The 18,385-nt window shown below is 41.7% G+C and overlaps 1 long non-coding RNA gene across 1 annotated transcript in view; it reads right to left on the reverse strand.

Annotated features, from left to right (window-relative positions):
- LOC144333242 (uncharacterized) overlaps nt 1–18,150 on the reverse strand; it is a 30,572-nt gene extending 12,422 nt beyond the window's left edge. The window contains exons 1-2 of the long non-coding RNA XR_013401754.1: nt 18,016–18,150; nt 15,896–15,985 (exon numbers count right to left, since the gene is read on the reverse strand). This is a non-coding gene — a long non-coding RNA (uncharacterized LOC144333242). The remainder of the gene's footprint in view (nt 1–15,895; nt 15,986–18,015) is intronic.
- Between the last annotated feature and the right edge of the window lie 235 nt (nt 18,151–18,385).

Genomic DNA, 18,385 nt, shown 5'->3' on the forward strand with positions numbered 1-18,385 from the left:
AATACCTTTTTTAAAAGTATCACTGAACCTTTTTTAAAAAAAAAAAAATATTGATGCCTGTATTTCTTGCCAGGTATGTTACACCAGAATATCTGGGATTGTGGCCCCCAAACCTGTATATTTAACAAGTTCTCAAGATAATTCTTATGTAGCCAACTCTGCAATAGCCTGCACTGAGTAGCCAGGTATGTGAATCATGCTGAAGGCCAACTACGATGCAGGAATTCAGAATCCAACAGTCAAGTGTTAAGTTCATACCTCTTTATCTTTGACTCTCAAAGGTGTAATGCAACACCTGGAACTTAGCAGACATTTGGTAAATGTTTAATAAATAAAACTTAATTTAACCTGACCATTGAGTGTTTTGGTGGGGAGACACACACACAGGGGGTTTATGCTTAATCAGATGGGGTGAGGGGTTACCAGATGGGGGGAGGGGTTACTCAGAAGCCAAGACTAAGACTCATGTTCTATACACTTAATTAAATAGTCATCAACTGCAACCTTCCTCCACCTATCTACACTCAAACATTAACTACCAACCTGATCAAAGAATCATTATTTTAAAATCACCAACACTGAAGCTCCTTTAGTTAGACTGAAGTTCACGTGATTGCTTAAACCTTTTTTCTGGGAATGGATCTTTTATGCCAAGTAGGCAGGGTTACTGCCCCATAAACCTACCTTCTGTCATTAGCTTTGACTGTTGACACTTACAATGATTAGACAGGGTTGAGCAAAGGGTATTTTTGCAGTCTGTGGGGAAGAGTACAGAAAATAAACATTGCATCTCATTACAAAGCCCTGAATGTACAAAACATACTGATCCAAATGCCATGATTAGATAAGCACCTGCAACACTCATTAACTTTGAAGGGAAATTGAAGCCAAATTTGGGCCCATATGCCAACTGTCCTTATACTTCGGCAATCAGGTGACCTCTGTTCTCACATTAAGTTAATTTCTGAAACACCCTACATGATAGCTATTGCTCCAGACTTGTAATAATTAGCCCAGGGTGGCCTCTCTCAAACATCCTCTGAAATAGTCTCCACCTACAATTTCTAGGGTTTCAGATGAGCCTTTGCCCATAACCTGAACATGTTGTTTTTAAAGACAGGTCATTGTAAATGACTCTGAGTGACAACCTAATGCTACCCCAAAAAAAGAGACTGAGGTGTAATATTGATCCACTCATCCACAAACACAAAGATGCATGTGTCTTGTATGAGGGCAAATAATGACTAAAGTAGCCAGAATAAAAACTAAGGTTGACACAGGAGGATTGGGATGATGGGCAAGGGATATCTAAAGAAGAGTGCACCAAAGGCCTCCCTGTCTCGCTCTGTAATAGTCTATTTGCAAACTGCCCTCCATGCTGTATCACATGTAGCTCTAAAGGTCTGTGGTTCCAGGTGAGAGCCTCTAAGTAAGCTGAGAAAAAACTACATTTGGAAATGTTGTTTCTACATAAGGCCACTCTGACAAAGTAGCTCCCAAAGTTATGATTCATTCAATCAGATGGCCTCATCTGGTCAGGGTGCAACCTAGGCATAGGTGTAGGGAACACTTGGCTACATGGAGTAGGCTGAAGAGCCTGGGAAGACTCCTCTGTTCAAATATGTCTTTACTACTTAAGTGTCAAAGGTCTCAGAATCCCATCATGAGAGTCCAGTTTCTTTGTATGTTTAGACTGTAACAGAGCCATGTACCACAGAGAGGAGTACAGGCTGGAGAGCTGAGTGGTCAGAAAGATAATTGGATGAAAGAGGTCCCCGATGTGCCAGAAAGATCTCTCCAGCAAGCCATAGTTCAGATGATAAAGAAAATTAAAATCTGTGACCTTCTGTGGAGAGTGAACTGATTCATCCTTCTCTTCCCAGCAATATCAGAATTAACTGACAAAGAGCCATGGATAGAGAGCTGGTTGTGCAATGACTACAAGGTCTCAAAAGCAGCAACTGCAGCAGAATACAGCACAAGCTTCATGAGAAGCACAGGGAGGACAGAGATGGCAATTCCACCAAGAAGCATTAGGAAGGATTTTTTTTTTCCCTTTTCCAAGACTGAACACATCATGTGATGCTATGTGCAACATGGAGATGATTAAAATCAGCATGCCCACTGAAGTTCCAGGACAAGCAGGAAATTGTGAAGCCGGTACTGCAAAGTAATACCACCTCTAGGTTGGTTACTCAGAAGCCAAGGCAGCTAAAGAATTATAAATCTCTATAGAATTCTGATATCCAGATAGTAAAGAATTTTTAGTCTGTGAGACTTCTAAATAGCACTCTGTGGCAGGAGCACATCTCCCTTGGCTCAGATATACCCAGGAGAGCTAAGCCTCTCAGCAAGATGCTATGAAATTAATTACCTAGGGGAACAAGAGAAGCATTGCAAAGACTGTGGTGTATCATGTGTGAATACTGACCTCTCAGGTGATCTTTTTTTCTATGCGAATATTATTGATACGAGTAACACTTCAAATCATTAACATTTTAATCTGAAGGAGAATCCTTCTAGTGACAGATGGGGTCCAGGGTTGAGGTGAGAGGTAAGGGAGAAGACAAGCTCTATAAGCCCACTCTGATACAAAACAGAACATTTAAGCATTTATTGCAAATTCCTCAAATATTTACTGAGTACCAGCAATATGGGAGAAGATGTGCCAGGCATTTGGGAGCATATAAACATGTATATATGTACTAATGCCACCATCAACTAGCTCAAGACATAATTGGAGAAATGGCATAGGGATAACTGTGATATAGGATCAATTGAGGAAAGTCATGGAATTGGCACAAGTACCCACAGCATCAACATTAGCTGGGAGTGATACAAAATGTAGATTGTCGGGCCCTCTACAGGACCCCTAGAATCGTAATGTGCATTCATACATGATTCAGTAGGTGATTTGTGTGCATATTTGAAAAACACTGGTCCAAACAACAACAACAACAAAAATGGCATGTTCGTGGAGGCGCTCTAACATATTAGAAGAAAGCTTCAGGCTGGGCGCGGTGCCTCATGCCTATAATCCCAGCACTTTGGGAGGCCAAGGCGGGCGGATCACAAGGTCAGGAGATCGAGACCATCCTGGCTAACAACGGCGAAACCTCGTCTCTACTAAAAATACAAAAAATTAGCTGGGCGTGATGGTGGGCACCTGTAGCCCCAGCTACTTGGGAGGCTGAGGCAGGAGAATGGTGTGAACCCGGGAGGCGGAGCTTGCAGTGAGCTGAGATCGCGCCACCGCACTCCAGCCTGAGTGACAGAGGAAGGGCCCCGTCTCAAAAAAAAAAGAAAAAGAAAGCTTCAGAGATAGTTAAGCTCTCACTTTGAGCTATGTGAGAGCAGAGGAAGAGGAATGGCCAAAAGTTCAGGAGAAAAACGGTCCAGGGTTTTTTGTTTATGTTTTTGTTTTTGTTTAAGACGGAGTCTCACTCTGTCTCCCAGGCTGGAGTGCAGTGGCGCGATCTCGGCTCACTGCAAGCTCCGCCTCCCACGTTCTTGCCATTCTCCTGCCTCAGACTCCCGAGTAGCTGGGTCTACAGGCGCCTGCCACCATGCTCGACTAATTTTTGTGTTTGTTTGTTTGTTTGTTTGTTTGTTTGTTTGTTTGTTTGAGATGGAGTCTCACTCTGTTGCCCAGACTGGAGTGCAGTGGCCGGATCTCAGCTCACTGCAAGCTCCACCTCCCTGGTTCACTCCATTCTCCTGCCTCAGCCTCCCGAGTAGCTGGGACTACAGGCGCCCGCCACCACACCAGGCTAGTTTTTTGTATTTTTAAGTAGAGACGGGGTTTCACCGTGTTAGCCAGAATGGTCTCAATCTCCTGACCTCGTGATCCGCCCACGTGAGCCATCACGCCCGGCCCACAGTTTTCTTAAGTATGCTTGGGGGATGGCAAATAGACTGGTTTTAGACACATTTAAGGTACTCGTATAATGGTCATGGGAAAAAAATTCTAGAAAGGTAGGTGTGAGCTGAGTTCCAGAATAACCCTAATTTCTGATTTCCTAATTACACAAAGATGTGCAATCAAAAGGACGTGAGAAAAGTTTAAATGGCAAAAAAATAATCTTTAACTTCTCCATAGAATTGCTCAGACTTCAGTCCCAACTCAAGTTCCTTCTTTACCCTGTCAGAGCCCTTAGGAGGCTCATGTGTTATCCTTATGTGTATGGTCTTGATAAAAAAGATGTAGACAGCCAGTGGGATGAGGACTCCAAGAAGGGCTCCAACCCTGAGGGAGAATGAAAGTGAATGCACATCAGAAACTACGTGAGGCTGGGCATGGTGGCTCATGCCTGTAATCCTAACACTTTGAGAGACCGAGGCAGGCGGATCACTTGAGGTCAGGAGTTTGAAACCAGCCTGACCAACATGGTGAAACCCTATCTCTACTTATAAAAACAAAAAAACAAAAAAAATTGGCCTAGTGTGGTGGTGGGCACCTGCAATTCCAGCTACTCAGGAAGCTGAGACAGGAGAATTGCTTGAACCCGGGAGGTAGAGGTTGCAGACAGCCAAGATTGTGCCGCTGCAGTCCAGCCTGGGTAAAAGAGCAAGACTCTCTCTCAAAAAATAAAAATAAAAAAAGGAAGAAACTAAGTGGAAACTTATCAATATACACAGGGAATACACGCAAAGATTAGTGGGAACCTTAGCTCTAAGAATATACATATGTTCAGGGCCTTGACCCTGTACTCCAGACAATTATCTCTGGGTGTGTCAATTTCAGACACTCCTCTTCACAGAGCCCCAGTCTCCTGCCCCAGGTGCAACACTATCTGGAGCTCAGAGCCTTTGTACCCAGTTTCACTTTTGCCAGTCCTCTGCTTTATGATTGGACTCTGCCTCCGTAACTAACAGATAAATTATGATAGCACTTATAATCTGCCAGGGACATCTCTACATGCTTTATATCCTAAATCATTAAGAGCCACAATCACCCTATTATATAAGTACGATTATTACCACCAGTTCACAGACAAGAAAACTAAGCTACAGAGAGATCAAATGCCTTAATTGAGGTCACTGCACTCACTCCACTAGTAAGGAGTGATGTTGGGATTGAATACATGCAGTTAGCTCCAGAGTCCACACTCTTAGGCAGATGCTTCTCTAGGAAGCTTTTTATCCACTTACTGAGAGGCTGGGGGAAATAGTTCCAGAAAGCAAGTACCTGACTCATGAGCAGTGACCATTCTCTGCGGTATGACCCACCCACTTCATTGATACCTAGTACTCATCACTTTGACAAATACAACTAAGGTTATTTCCTGCCTTGGGTTTCATGATTGCAATTTTCAGAGCTGGCCTCTGGATAAGGTCCTTTTTCTAGACTTTATTATGCCCTATATTTGTGTTTGTCAGGAAACTGGAGAGTTTATTCTAGGAACTAACTTGAAATTATAAGAACTTTTTTTCATCCATCAGAATAACCATTCATGAAGAGATAATGCATGCATCAGTGAAGGAAGGTTCTTAAAATGGGTCAGCCAGAAAAAGGAAGAATTAAATTGGATGGCATGATTACACAGGACAACAAAGGACACCAAAGGGGCCTAAAGGAAAGAGAGCCCGTGAAGAAACAGAACTGACCAGCGTGAAGGTTGTACTTGGATGTTTAATGTGAAGCTGTATTAGATTGTCTTTTTCAGATGGAGAGAAGATGGTCCCAGTCTTGTAGGTCTGGGAAGCCAGGTTGACTATGGAGGCCATAACTCCTGTGTGGAAAAGGCTGAGGAAGCACATTTCACCATGGGAGGAAGACACACGAGTGAAGGATACACAGCAACAAGAGATATGGGAAAAGAACAAGGGTAATGAATGGTAATTAATTCATTTATTTGTCCATTCATTCATTCTACAAATATATATGGAGCACCTACTTTGTGCTACCCTCTGGGGCAGATTTTGGCTTCAGGAAGCTTACATGATAGTTGCAACCCAGAAAATGAGCAAAGCAATTGCCCATTTCTTCCAGTTTACATATCAGAGGGGTAGACGGGGTGAATGCTGTGAGGACATAGGACAGGAATGAACCTTCTGTTAGAGTCTCGTGAAAGCCCGAGTTGGTAACTTTTAAAACGAAACCTGCAAAATGAGAAGGAATCTGTCACACAAAATGTAGGAGAGAGGGAAAGGAAGAACATTTCAAAAAGAAAAGTGTTTATTCTCCAAAGATGGCCAGAAACGCGACTAAGACAAGGTCACAGGCCTCCAGGTTGCCTGGGCAGCCTCTGAGAGCCCTGTCTAGGGCGAAGTGGGAGTGAGACAGACAGAACACTGATAAGGGGACAACTTATGGCAGGAAGTGGGGACAAGCAATGCAGGTGATTTGTTTGAGCTGGAGTGGGGGAGGATGAGCTTGGTTTTGCTATGTCAGGCCATTAGTTGGGGCGACTTTCAGTTTCCATTTGAGCCTGAGCCTGGAGTAGGTAAATTCCAGATACGCAGAAATCACGATCATGGAGTGATTCATCTCCAGTTAGCTCCCTCAAAAATTCCCCACGGTCACTATCTGACACCTTTTCCTCAGGCCTCCACCTCGCACCTCCCCTGCCCCTTCCAGAATGACTTTGTGTCATTCTTCACTGAGAATGAGGCCATCAGAGAAAGCTTTCCTCATTTCTCCCTTTTCCATCTCTTCATTTCTCTAGATCTTCTTCCTCCTGTAACCTTCCTCCACCTATCTACACTCAAACATGAACTACCAATCTGATCAAAGAATCATTATTCCTCCATTCCACAAATAACTCCATGCCAGCACTTGATCCCTGTCCTCCTTTCTCTTCTGTAACTTGTTCCACAAATTATGCGTGTTTAATTTCTCCCTCACTACCACCATCTATTTCTCAGCCAGCTTTCTACTGAAGTCTCCCCACTTCCCAAGAGTCCTCACTCAATCCTGCTTATACTTTCAGCCAACCTCCAACTTTCTGGAATTTGACCTCAGGGCTTCTTAGAGGTGATTGGATGGCTACTTTTAACTTCCAGTGACCCACTCACTTTATCATCTGACTTCCCAGCCTGCCTATGTGTTTTTGTCCCTGTTGAAGCCCCTGCCACCATCCCAGAATGCTGTTCTGTCACATCCCTGTCCCCTGTGGGACTGAGTACCTGCCAGGCCACTAGATCCTGCATCCCTCTCCTTGATCCTCACCTGAAGCCCAACCCTACACCAATCTATAGAATGAACCCCAGTTCAGACAGAAGAGATGTCAAGGTAACCAACTCCACCCTCTGAGATCCACGACTAGCCAAGGCTTGCCATTGCTGCACATTATATGTCTGTTGTGAGAGCCATCTTGCTTCTCATGTGTGAGCCCAGTTTTGACTCTAAGACTGGTCTCTTAGTTTCATTCCTATTCATCCTATTTGTCGAGCACGTATTATGGGCCAGGCTCTGGCCCACACCTCCTACACATGATTCCCCCTCCCGCTCACAGCACGGCGATGCTGGAGAGCCCTACAGAGTCAGCAGACCCATCTTACAGAGGGTTTGAGGAATTCTTCTGAGGACACACAGCCATCCCATGGTGGAACCAGAACTTAAACAGGCATTCTGATTTTAGAGCCTTTGCTCAATAAATAGTTATAACAGAAGAGAGAGTGGAGACGTGTGTGTGTGTGTGTGTGTGTGTGTGTGTGTGTGTGTCTGCGTAGGGGTAGAAGGTAATGGTGGGGGAGCTGAGACCCTGCTACTCATGCCAGATTTTCTGGTCCTGATTAGCTACTGCCTGGCTGTCAGGAGCTGTTATTATCACTCACTCCCATGCTCCTGTCACTGGGCCTGTGGAAACTTGCCCTTCCTTCTGCTCTCAGTCTCCGATGCTGACAGCTATGCTGGAAAATCCCACGCTGGCCACTACCGCACTTACCAGAGGCATATTGTACGTGCTGGTCTGGACGGGCTGGTCTGGACTTCCTGCCAGACCCACACATGTCCTGTGCCTGCCCCTTCACAGGGGGCCAGTCTACTTCCGGGCCAGGGCCTTTCCAGCCCGTCTCACCCCTGGGCAGGTAACAGAGCTCTTCTCTCTGCCACTACTTCCCCACGGAGTCTTTTCCATGGCTCCCCCTGACAGAATTCATGCTGCATACTCTTTGTTAACTCGTGGCATGCACTTTCTTTCTGCTTCTTTCCTCAATTTTTGTGAGATTAAGTTAATATCAACCTATCTTGTTAACCCCTTCTAATATGTAATCTTCTTTATTTTAAAATTGAAATATTTGTTATATTGAATTCAGTAACTAGAACATTCTCCTCTAAAATGAGAATGGTACAAAAACCTCAAATAAGTAAGTCTGTTGGGGAAAACAAGTCCCCCAAAGAATAAATCTACCAGGAGAGTAAAAACAATGATAATCAGAACAATGATCAATAATCACTATTGTCAAAGTGCCTGGCAATCACCAAACACCAGATTCACTGACTCTTCACTGTCCTGTAGGATGACTTCTGTGACTTGCTAAAAATAAGTATAATGGCGACAAGACTCAACTCCCAGGCTCTGACATTAAGTCCTATTGTCTTCCTAAAATGCTCTTTAAAGAGAGGATTTCTATCTCACATGGTCATCTGGATCATTTGAAAACTTCAAGCAGAAAGTCCCAAGGTCAGCATTAAATGTTTTCCAAGATTATGCATCTTCAAACAGAAACCCAAAATAACAAAAACCAGGAACCAAGACTTCCAGCTTCTCTAATGAGAGTAAGTCTTAGTTCTTTTTCCTTACTCCACAAGAAAAATTATATCTCCCAAGGGGAGTTATGGGCTTTCCAAAAGAGGTGCAAAGAGATATGAGCTTAGGAAATGAAACTTTGCTCAGCACTCTTCAGGAATGACGTTCTCCTTCCTCCCCTATAACAATGAAAGTGCACGTTCATTTTCTTACGTTTTAAATCACTGAACAAAAAGGCCTAGTTTTATTTATCCTGCTGCTGCCACTATAGCAAAACTAAATGTGGGGTGCATAAACTGTTTATAAATCTTGTGTCCAACAAGAGAACTGAGTGTGCACTTTTTGAGGACCTTAGTCCATTTAGAATGATGAGAAAACTTGGGAGGAATTTTTCTCCTGATATAAGAGCTGTATAGGCCAAATGGACTTCCGTTTCTGGCCTAAATACTGTGTTTATAAAAATGGTGTGCTGTAAATAGCAAAGTATAGAAGTGAGAAATTATGCCTCTGCTGAATAAACCACACTCCCGGCCGACTGACTCCCTGCTTCTTCAAAGTGAAGACACATTTGTTCCTATATCTTGTGAACAACAAGCCGGGTCCACTGAAAATGCTGGATAACATTGATCTTGGGGAATAAGAAAGCAACCTCTTTGAAGGTCAGAGCTGTCTTAGTTTTTAATGGATTATTGGTTGATGAATTCTTTCAAGAAATATTTCTCGAATTCCTTCTCTGTGTCAAGAACCATTCCAGGATCCAAATATACCCTTGCTTCCATTTTCTGCATCAGGGTCAGCAATCCTGCTGAAAGGTTAATTTCATTATATCACATCAGTCTCCTGCTCCAAACCTCTCCCTGGTTTCCCCCTGCACTTAGAACAAATTCCAATTCCTTCCTGCTGTGTCCAAGGCCCTGCCTTCTTCTCAGGCAGCCTCATCACCCACCTCCTTCACACTGTACCCCACCCCAGCCGCACTGGCCTTCCCACCAGGCTCATTTTCAACTCAGTGTTCTCCCACATGCTGCAGCCACTACACGGGCACTCTCCCCGAGGCTCCTCCCTCATGGGGCTGGCATATCCTCACCTCTCAGGTCTCCACTCAAATATCACCTCCTGGGACTGGCGCGGTGGCTCATGCCTGTAATCCCAGCACTTTGGGAGGCCGAAGTGAGTGGATCACCTGAGGTAAGGGGTTTGAGACCAACATGGTGAAACCCCGTCTTTACTCAAGATACAAAACTTAGCCAGGCATGGTGACATGCACCTGTAATCCCAGCTACTGGAGAGGCTGAGGCACGAGAATCTCTTGAACTCAGGAGGCAGAGGTTGCAGTGAGCCGAGATGGCACCACTACATCCAGGCTGGGTGACAGAGCACGACTCCATCTCAAAAAATAAAAATTAAAAAATCACTTCCCAGGAGGTGATGCTTTTTCTAAATTTGCTCCTCCTTCTCTATTTTCTATCCCCTTACCCTACCCCCTTAATTTTATAAATAGTAATTATCACTCTCATACATCTATTTTCCTGTTTACTACTTTATTATCTATTTCCTCCAACTAGAAGATAAGACCTTTATGAAATTTGTCTTAGTTATAGTTGCATTCCCAACATCCTGAATTCAGTTCCCTGAATAAACTTTCAGGATGCCACTCACAAGACAATTCTGTTATATTTTTCCCTCCTATGTTCAAAAAGCCATAGGATTTGAGGATACCATCAATTATTTTTCATTGCTACGGATTTTTGACTGTAGAAACTACAGAGAAGGGTCTCCTCACTCAGAGTATTTTTTATTTTCTCTGTATTGCAAGCACACCCACAGTATTTGGGTCAGAAAGAAAAGGTCTTTGAGTCTGCATCTTATTTCAAATGTTGAAGAAAGAAAGTGAAACAGAAAGATTTGTTTCTTATGCCTTGAGGTTCTAATAAACTCAGTGCCCCACCTGCTCTGTGGAATCCTTTGAATGGTTTGATCTGGTGGTTAAACCTTTTCTCTCCAGCACTGCAGAAGAGAGGAAGATTCATTTATTTCTTCAATAAACAGCTTAAATGTCACTTTTCTGAGAGTTTTCCCTCACCATGATGTCTGCACGAATCTTCCCAGCCTCCTATCACTTTTTAGTTCATTACATTCTATTATTTTCTTCATAGTTATGATCTCTATCTAAGTGTATATTTCTATGAATGTTTTCCATATTCTCTGTCCGATTCTTCCTGGTAGAATATAAGCTTGTGGGAGCAAGAGACATGGCTTTTGTCCACTGATGGTTCTCCAGAACCTAGAGTTCCTGGCACGTGGAAAGCCCCAACAAGCAGTGGTTGAACAGATGAAGAAATGAAGCAGCATTGGCTCTGTGAAGGTTTTTTTGACAACTCCTTTCTAATTTTGTTGTTCTTGCCTTTCTGAACACTCTGCACCTGCCAGCTCTGCTCCATTGCAGGACTTCATTCTCCAAAGTTCTGTTCTTGGACATTTATGTAGTACCATGGAGCCCTTGGCTGCTTCATGATACCAAGCAGACCTAAACAACACAAGCATGTTTGTGATTATTTTATGCATTGGTATTTTGTTTCCCCAGACAACACTGTAAGCTTCCCACAGGGGAGGCATGTATCTTAAGCCAAGAAATAGAGAAGGAAGAGAAGGCTTTGGTGGGGCAGGTGGGATGATAACAAAGTGAGTTTTTAAGATACTGAATTTTACGTCTATAGGATATGCAGGTAGAAATGTTCAGTGAACAGTTCATGTACATACTTCTGAATGTCGGCAAGGAGGTCTAAGCTAAAATCATTAATTTGTAACCCATCAACATATGCACGCCATGACTAACAAGCAGAGAAAATGCACTCACTCAGGGAAAGGAGGAAGAAGGCTTGAGGAGATGAGCGAAGAAGGGCAGATGATCGAAGAAGGGTTAGATAGAAGAAGCAGGCAGGGAAGGAAGCTTGTCAGTGGTTGGAGGAGGACCAGGTGAGTGTGTCACTGAGAATGCCAAGAAAGTTGAAATTTTCAAGGAGAGAGAGAATGGTCAATGGCAGCCAGTGTCACAAAGAATCCAAGTAAAGGAAGACCAGAAACATGTCCACAGGATTTGGCAGGTGAGCCTTGCCACAGCAATTTCAGCTAAGTAATGAGAACAGAAGCCTGGCTGAGAGGAATTAAGAACGGACTTTACTGGAAGGTGAGTAATTAAACAAAGCAAGTTAAGACAATGCCCTTAAGAAGCTTAGATTTGAAGCCAAGAAGAAAGATACACTGGTACCTAAATAATAGTTGCTGAAGAAAATGTATTGGGTTTTTTACTCAAAAGCAGATTTTAAATGTACACTTGACATATGTGTGGTTTATTGTGTGCCAATTCTATCTCAATAAATGTTTTCAAAAAGCATGGTTTAGAATTTCACAAAATATCAATAACTCTTCATTTCAAATGTATTATAACATATTAAGGTATTACCTGATATCTGAATGAGAAAAATCCATATTAAAGAAACAGAAATATGTAAAGTCATATTCTTGGTTTATAAAAAGTGAAAAGAATATGAATAGTATCAAAAGGACTCTTTTTCCTATGGTAGATAGCAGGACGGCATGATCATCTGGAATATGGGCCAGCATAGGGAAAGAGCAGAATTATGGAATTCTGGTTATCATTTGTAGATTACTGACTACTTATCTAAGAGGCTCCACATTGGTCTAGGTTAGGACCCAAATTAAGGTGAACTGAAACCAAATTAAAGCCTCCAGGTAAGCCCAAAGAGTTTCCTGAAAAGATGATGTCACAAAAACTTCATTTAGGGCCATAATGGGGAAAAAATACATAGGGAGACAATTCATAGAGAAGGGATACCAACATCTAAACTAAACATTTTTCCTTTTTAAACATATTTGTCCTTTTCCCAAAGGTTCAGCTATTGTCCTACCAGTGTTCTCAAAATTGAGGTGAATAAAATGCCCAGGTTTCAACGATTACTCAATAGTCAGTAGATTCAAAGATAAGATAAGTAGACAAAGCTAAGAGAAATATTAACTTGGTGAAGGCTGTTTATTCAGGAAGCAGCCATCGAGAATTTTCTCTACAGTGTTTTCCCATGGAATTTTTTAAAGGACAAATAGAAAGTCAGTAGACTAAACACTGATGTGTGCAGTGCTGGACATTTCCTCAAAGCACACTTTGCCTCAGTGGATCCTTAAAATAATTCAGAGAAGGAGGCAGTGTGCTAAGGCCTTTCCCCACCTCACCCAGAGTGATATTTATCTTTGTGTTTTCACACAAACAGACCCCGAGAGGTAATAAGTTTTTCCTTTGACTCCTCTTGTTTTCCATAACATCATTCAGACAAGCACACTCTGCAGTGACTGAAAATACAATAGAGTCAAGTAAAGCAAAGAGGACAGGAGGCATTTTATGTCTGCTGAAATGTGTACAATCACCTTATTCATTACAAAAGAAATCTAAGCACTAAAGATAAGTAGCATGGTTACCAACGTACTCATTAAAGAACTATACGGAGAGGCTAAGGATGTGACCATCTCATTCCAGATTGGAATTCACGACTAGAAAGGCAACATCCAGTATCTGTCACAGAATTAGTAGAGTCATCATAATGTTCTATACCCCATGACCTCAGGGCATAGAGATTGTCAAAAGTATGATGACTGATGACTCACAAGGCCCCTCAAGATATTCAACATCAATTTGGTGTCCACTGTATTACCATCTTCAGTTATTCATCACTCTTCCCATTTCCCCCCACCCAATGCTGTTTATCCCTCCTAAAATAGTAGCTAATATTTATAGAGGCCTTGCTATGTACCAAGCATTGTTCTAAGCACTTCTTGTGTCCCAAATAACTTAATTATCCCCAAAACCCTATTAGGCAGGTGATCTTCTGCTCACAGCCATTTACAGATGAAATGGCCATGACAAAAAGAGGTTAAGTAATGTTTCCAATTGGCACACAGATGGTGAGTGTAGGAGCAGAAATTCAAGCCCAAGCAGTCTGGAATCAGAGCCTTTTGTTCCCAGTCACTAGGCTATACTGCCTCCATGCTTATTTCAGGTCAGAACCATCTCTCTCCTGGAATACTACAACAGACTCCTAGCTAGTCTCCATTTATCTTACTTCTCACATTATTTTTTATTATAAAAATAATATATGAATACTTTCTCCCTGTCAAATACAGTAATAATATAAATTAGATAAAATCCCATTTGGCCACCAGCTGCAATTCCAGGTTCCTCCCAGGATCAGGTATGTCTACTCCTGGATCTTTTTCTGTGTATCTATGTACCTTTAAAATATATACAGGATTGTTTGATGGTTTTTTTAACTTTTATTTTAAGTTCAGGGGTACATGTGCAAGTTTGTTATATGGGGAAACTCACGTCATGGAGGTTTGTTGTACAGATTATTTCATCACCCAAATATTAAGCTTCATATCCATTAGTTATTTTTCCTGATCCTCTCCCTCCTCCCACCCTCTGTTCTCTGAAAGGCCCCAGTGTGTGTTGTTCCCCTCTATGTGTCCGTGTGTTCTCATCATTTAGCTCCCACTTATAAGAGACAGCATGTGGCATTTGGTTTTCTGTCCCTGAGTTACTCGGCTATGGATAATGGCCTCCAGCTCCACCCAGGTTCCTGAAAAGATCGTGATCTCGTTTTTATGGCTGCATAGTATTCCATGGTGTATAGGTACCACATTTTCTTTAGCCAAGTGTGATAGATTTTTTAAAAAATAAAAGTTATTATCGCAATCATGTTCAAATTTCATCTTGTAAATATACCTATATGTCTTTGAGAGCATTCTAAATCAGAACTGCGTGACCTTTAAAAGAAGAAAACCCCAGTCCCATTTTTTAAAAGCACCCTCACTCCAAAATAGAGATGGTATAACCCTATTGAAGTGGTCTATTACTTCCCTTTTAGTGCCAATGAAACCTAGCAAAGTCCTCCAAAGGAAAAAACTAGGAAAAAAAATAAAGGAGTAACAGTTTGAGTGGCATATATACAGAAGAATGAGGGGCACTGTTTTATGGAAACTAATAGGTAGGTGAAACAATACGGGCATTGTCATCTGGAGATTTGCCATGAAGTGAGTCCAGATCCACTTCTTGATAAAGTCTACCTAAAAAACCAGACTATTCAGTTTACCAGTACACCTTATTCCTGTAGCAATCTGGAGTACTGGATTGCATTAAGGTTCTACTCACTGAAGTAATCCCTTCACAGACTTCAACGTGTTAATCTCTTTACTTGCTTACTGTTCCCATAGTGTAAGCTCATAAAGACAGGAATTGCATCTCTCTTATTCCCTGCTGCAGAGCGATTACCTTACTCAGTAGCTGTCTCATAATTGGGGCTCAACAAGTCATGGTTTAATCAGTGAATAAACCCAAAGACACATGATTAATTAGTGGTTCAATCACCCATGACCATTGTACAGTAGAGATGACCTAAACAGTTACAGATCTACAGCAGCTACTAATAACAAGTCATCAGAGTAAAACTCAACTGGGTCAGATTAAAAAGAGCATAAATTTGGCCGGGCACAGTGGCTCACACCTGTAATCCCAGCACTCTGGGAGGCCGAGGTGGGCGGATCACGAGGTCAGGAGATCGAGACCATCCTGGCTAACACGGTGAAGCCCCGTCTCTACTAAAAATACAAAAAATTAGTCGGGCGTGGTGGCGGGCACCTGTAGTCCCAGTTACTCAGGAGGTTAAGGCGGGAGAATGGCGTGAACCCAGGAGGCGGAGCTTGCAGTGAGCCAAAATTGTGCCACTGTACTCCAGCCTGGGTGACAGAGAGAGACTCTGTAAAAAAAAAAAAAAAAAAAAAAAAAAGCATAAATTCTAGAGTCGGTTACCTGAGTTAAAAAAACATATTCACCACATGCTTGCTGTGTGACCTTGGTCAATTTTCTTAATCTCGCTGGTATAGTTTGAATATTTGTTCTGCCCAAATCTCATGTTGAATTGTAATCCCCAATGCTGGCGGTGGGGCCCGGTGGGAGGTGTTTGAATCATGGGAACCGTACTTTCATGGTCCTTCATGAATGGATTGGGCTATCTCTTTGGTGTTAAGTGAGCTCACGCTCTAAGTTCACAGGAGATCTGGTCATTTAAAAGTATGTGGTGCCTCCCACCCCTACTCTCTCTCTCTCTTGCTCCTGTTCTGGCAGTGTGACATACCTGTTCTCCTTCACCTTCCACCATCATTGTAAGCTTCCTGAGGCCTCCCCAGAAACCAAGCAGATGCCAGCACTATGCTTCCTGTAAAGCCTGTAGAGCCAAGAGCCGGTTAAATATCTTTTTTTTTTTTTATAAATTACCCAGTCTCAGATATTTCCTTATAGAAATACAAGAATGGCCTAATACACTCTCTCTTCAGTTTCTTTATCTGTAGTAATGACAGTAATCAAACCTTTAGGATTTTGCAAGGACTACGCAAAGTAATGAATTAAGGCATCTAATAATGTGTGAGACAATGAGCAGGTCCTTAGTAAATGTCAGTGCTGTGCCTATTTTCCCTCCACCCACTTGCCACCTCTTTTCTAATAATAATACAGAGTTTATTTACCCTGATAAGCACATCTCTTCTCTCATTTCCATTTGTGGCAATGTGGGCAACCACTTCTTTCTGTGTCAGTGCTGACCTACTGTTTTGTTGGAAACAGTCCCAGGGCTCTGGGCTTTAGAGATTGCTGCTGGATTGTGAAGCATTATGGACCAAATCCAAGTACGGCAGCACATAATGGCTCTGGCCATTTAAAAAATCTAAACTGTTGTAGCTATTTTATGGGGTGCAATATATATCCAAAATTGTATAATAGGGTTACCAAATGCAGTGCTCTAAAAATCAAGAATCATCCAAAATTTACTCATCTCCTCACAGAAATAAATTCCTATGTTGGTTATTAAAACAGACACCTTGCTCAAGAGTCTGAAGTTTTCTCTAAGATGTTCCATAATTATCATTTAAAACCAGTGAATGTTATTCAAACAGGAAAAGGTAGAATTCTTAACTTAATTTAATCAGAATTAGACTTTCATTCTGTGATATTCTTTATCCAATTCCCAATATTTCTGCTACTTCAAACTCTCTTCGATCTACCCTCAATCCCCTTATTTACAGAGTCTTCAAGTCTCAGAAACAGTTGCATTTATCCTATCATGTACACACCCTAAAAGTCATCCTAGGTCTTTAAAAAGACTTAAAGCAGACTGAGCCAAACACAATCCTTTCCCTATTCTAAGTCTTACTCTTCTCCAACATATGAGAATGCCTTTGCATAGACCACTGGGGCAGATCTATTGTGTTGCTACCTGAGTGATCTCCTAGCAATTAGACATGTCTTTAAAACATGACATGTATTACTTCTTCTTTATTTGCATTATAAACTTGAGCAATGTCTGGCTTGATGAAGGCAGTGTTTCTACTATCTTGGTTGGGTTACAGCCATACCCTTTGAGTAGAGAACAGTCTGGGCAACTTATAAATCTTGTTTTAAAAAAATAAATCAACTTCTTGCTTTGAGATCTGGGTCATTTCAAGAATAGCTGGAGTACTCACATACCCTGGACCTAAAGATTACATCTTTTCCCCAAAGTTCTAGCAAGAGCCACCCAGTTAGAATTATAGTCAATAGGATTAGCTAAATGTACTACACCCAAAACACAAGCAGCAGCTGGATTACCGTCCTACAGCTCACCTGTCGGTAAATGTTGATCTTAGAGTTCTTGCTAATATAAACCTCAAAGCCCGGAGGAACTCATATACCACTCAGACATCATCACAAGAGAATTCTAAAGTGGAAATCAACAGCTAAATGGGCCTGTATAGGACTAAATATATATATATGTATATATGTAAAATATTTTATTAAAATACATATTTTATTAAAATACATATTATTAAAATATATTTTTAATTATATATATATATATAAATAAAATTCTAGATTCCAGGACTCTGTTTTTGGTCTAAATTTGTAAGACCCAGCAAAGACATTCATCCAGGCCATCTATAGCTTGCTGTGAGCCTTTGCTGTCTTCAGTAACCAGCATGCAAATTTCATGGAGATGCCAATGGAGAGAAAGATACAAGGCTTCCTTCCCTTTAAGAGGCTTATAATCAAACTAGTCTGAGAAAGCTAGCTTGACAAAACTCAAGGGAAGGAGGAGGATAGGGAAATAAATATTAAACTGCATGGCTAGTTAAGCATTAGTCCTACAGGCCAAGTATTTGCTAGGAAAAGGGGGACCCCCATCAGTTACTTCAGGAGCTAGATTTTTCCATGGCCCCAAATAACCTTAGTGTGTTGTACGTCCTTCCAAGGATTGGTGTCTGCACTGCAAAATGCCCAGTCATCTTAAAGCACAGTATGTCTTCTAGTATTGGTGGTTCCTTAAAGCAGCTTATTCAAGTGCCTTGATTCTTTAAATCTGGAAAAGAGACAGAGAGAAATATAGGCTACAAATTTCATCCTCAGAATGTTTCATCAGTTCACTAGTTAACTACAATATTTCATTAGTAATAAGATAAGGCAAAGATGAAAATAATAACTGAAAACACACATTTCAGACAAAAAAATCCCAGCCCAATTAAAATTATAAATTAAAATTTTATATCTCACTATCTCTCTGTATTTTAAAAAGCAATTTGCCTCAACCCTAACATAA

Source organism: Macaca mulatta, chromosome 11 (assembly GCF_049350105.2).
Source record: "Macaca mulatta isolate MMU2019108-1 chromosome 11, T2T-MMU8v2.0, whole genome shotgun sequence".
Classification (NCBI taxonomy): Eukaryota; Metazoa; Chordata; class Mammalia; order Primates; family Cercopithecidae; genus Macaca; species Macaca mulatta.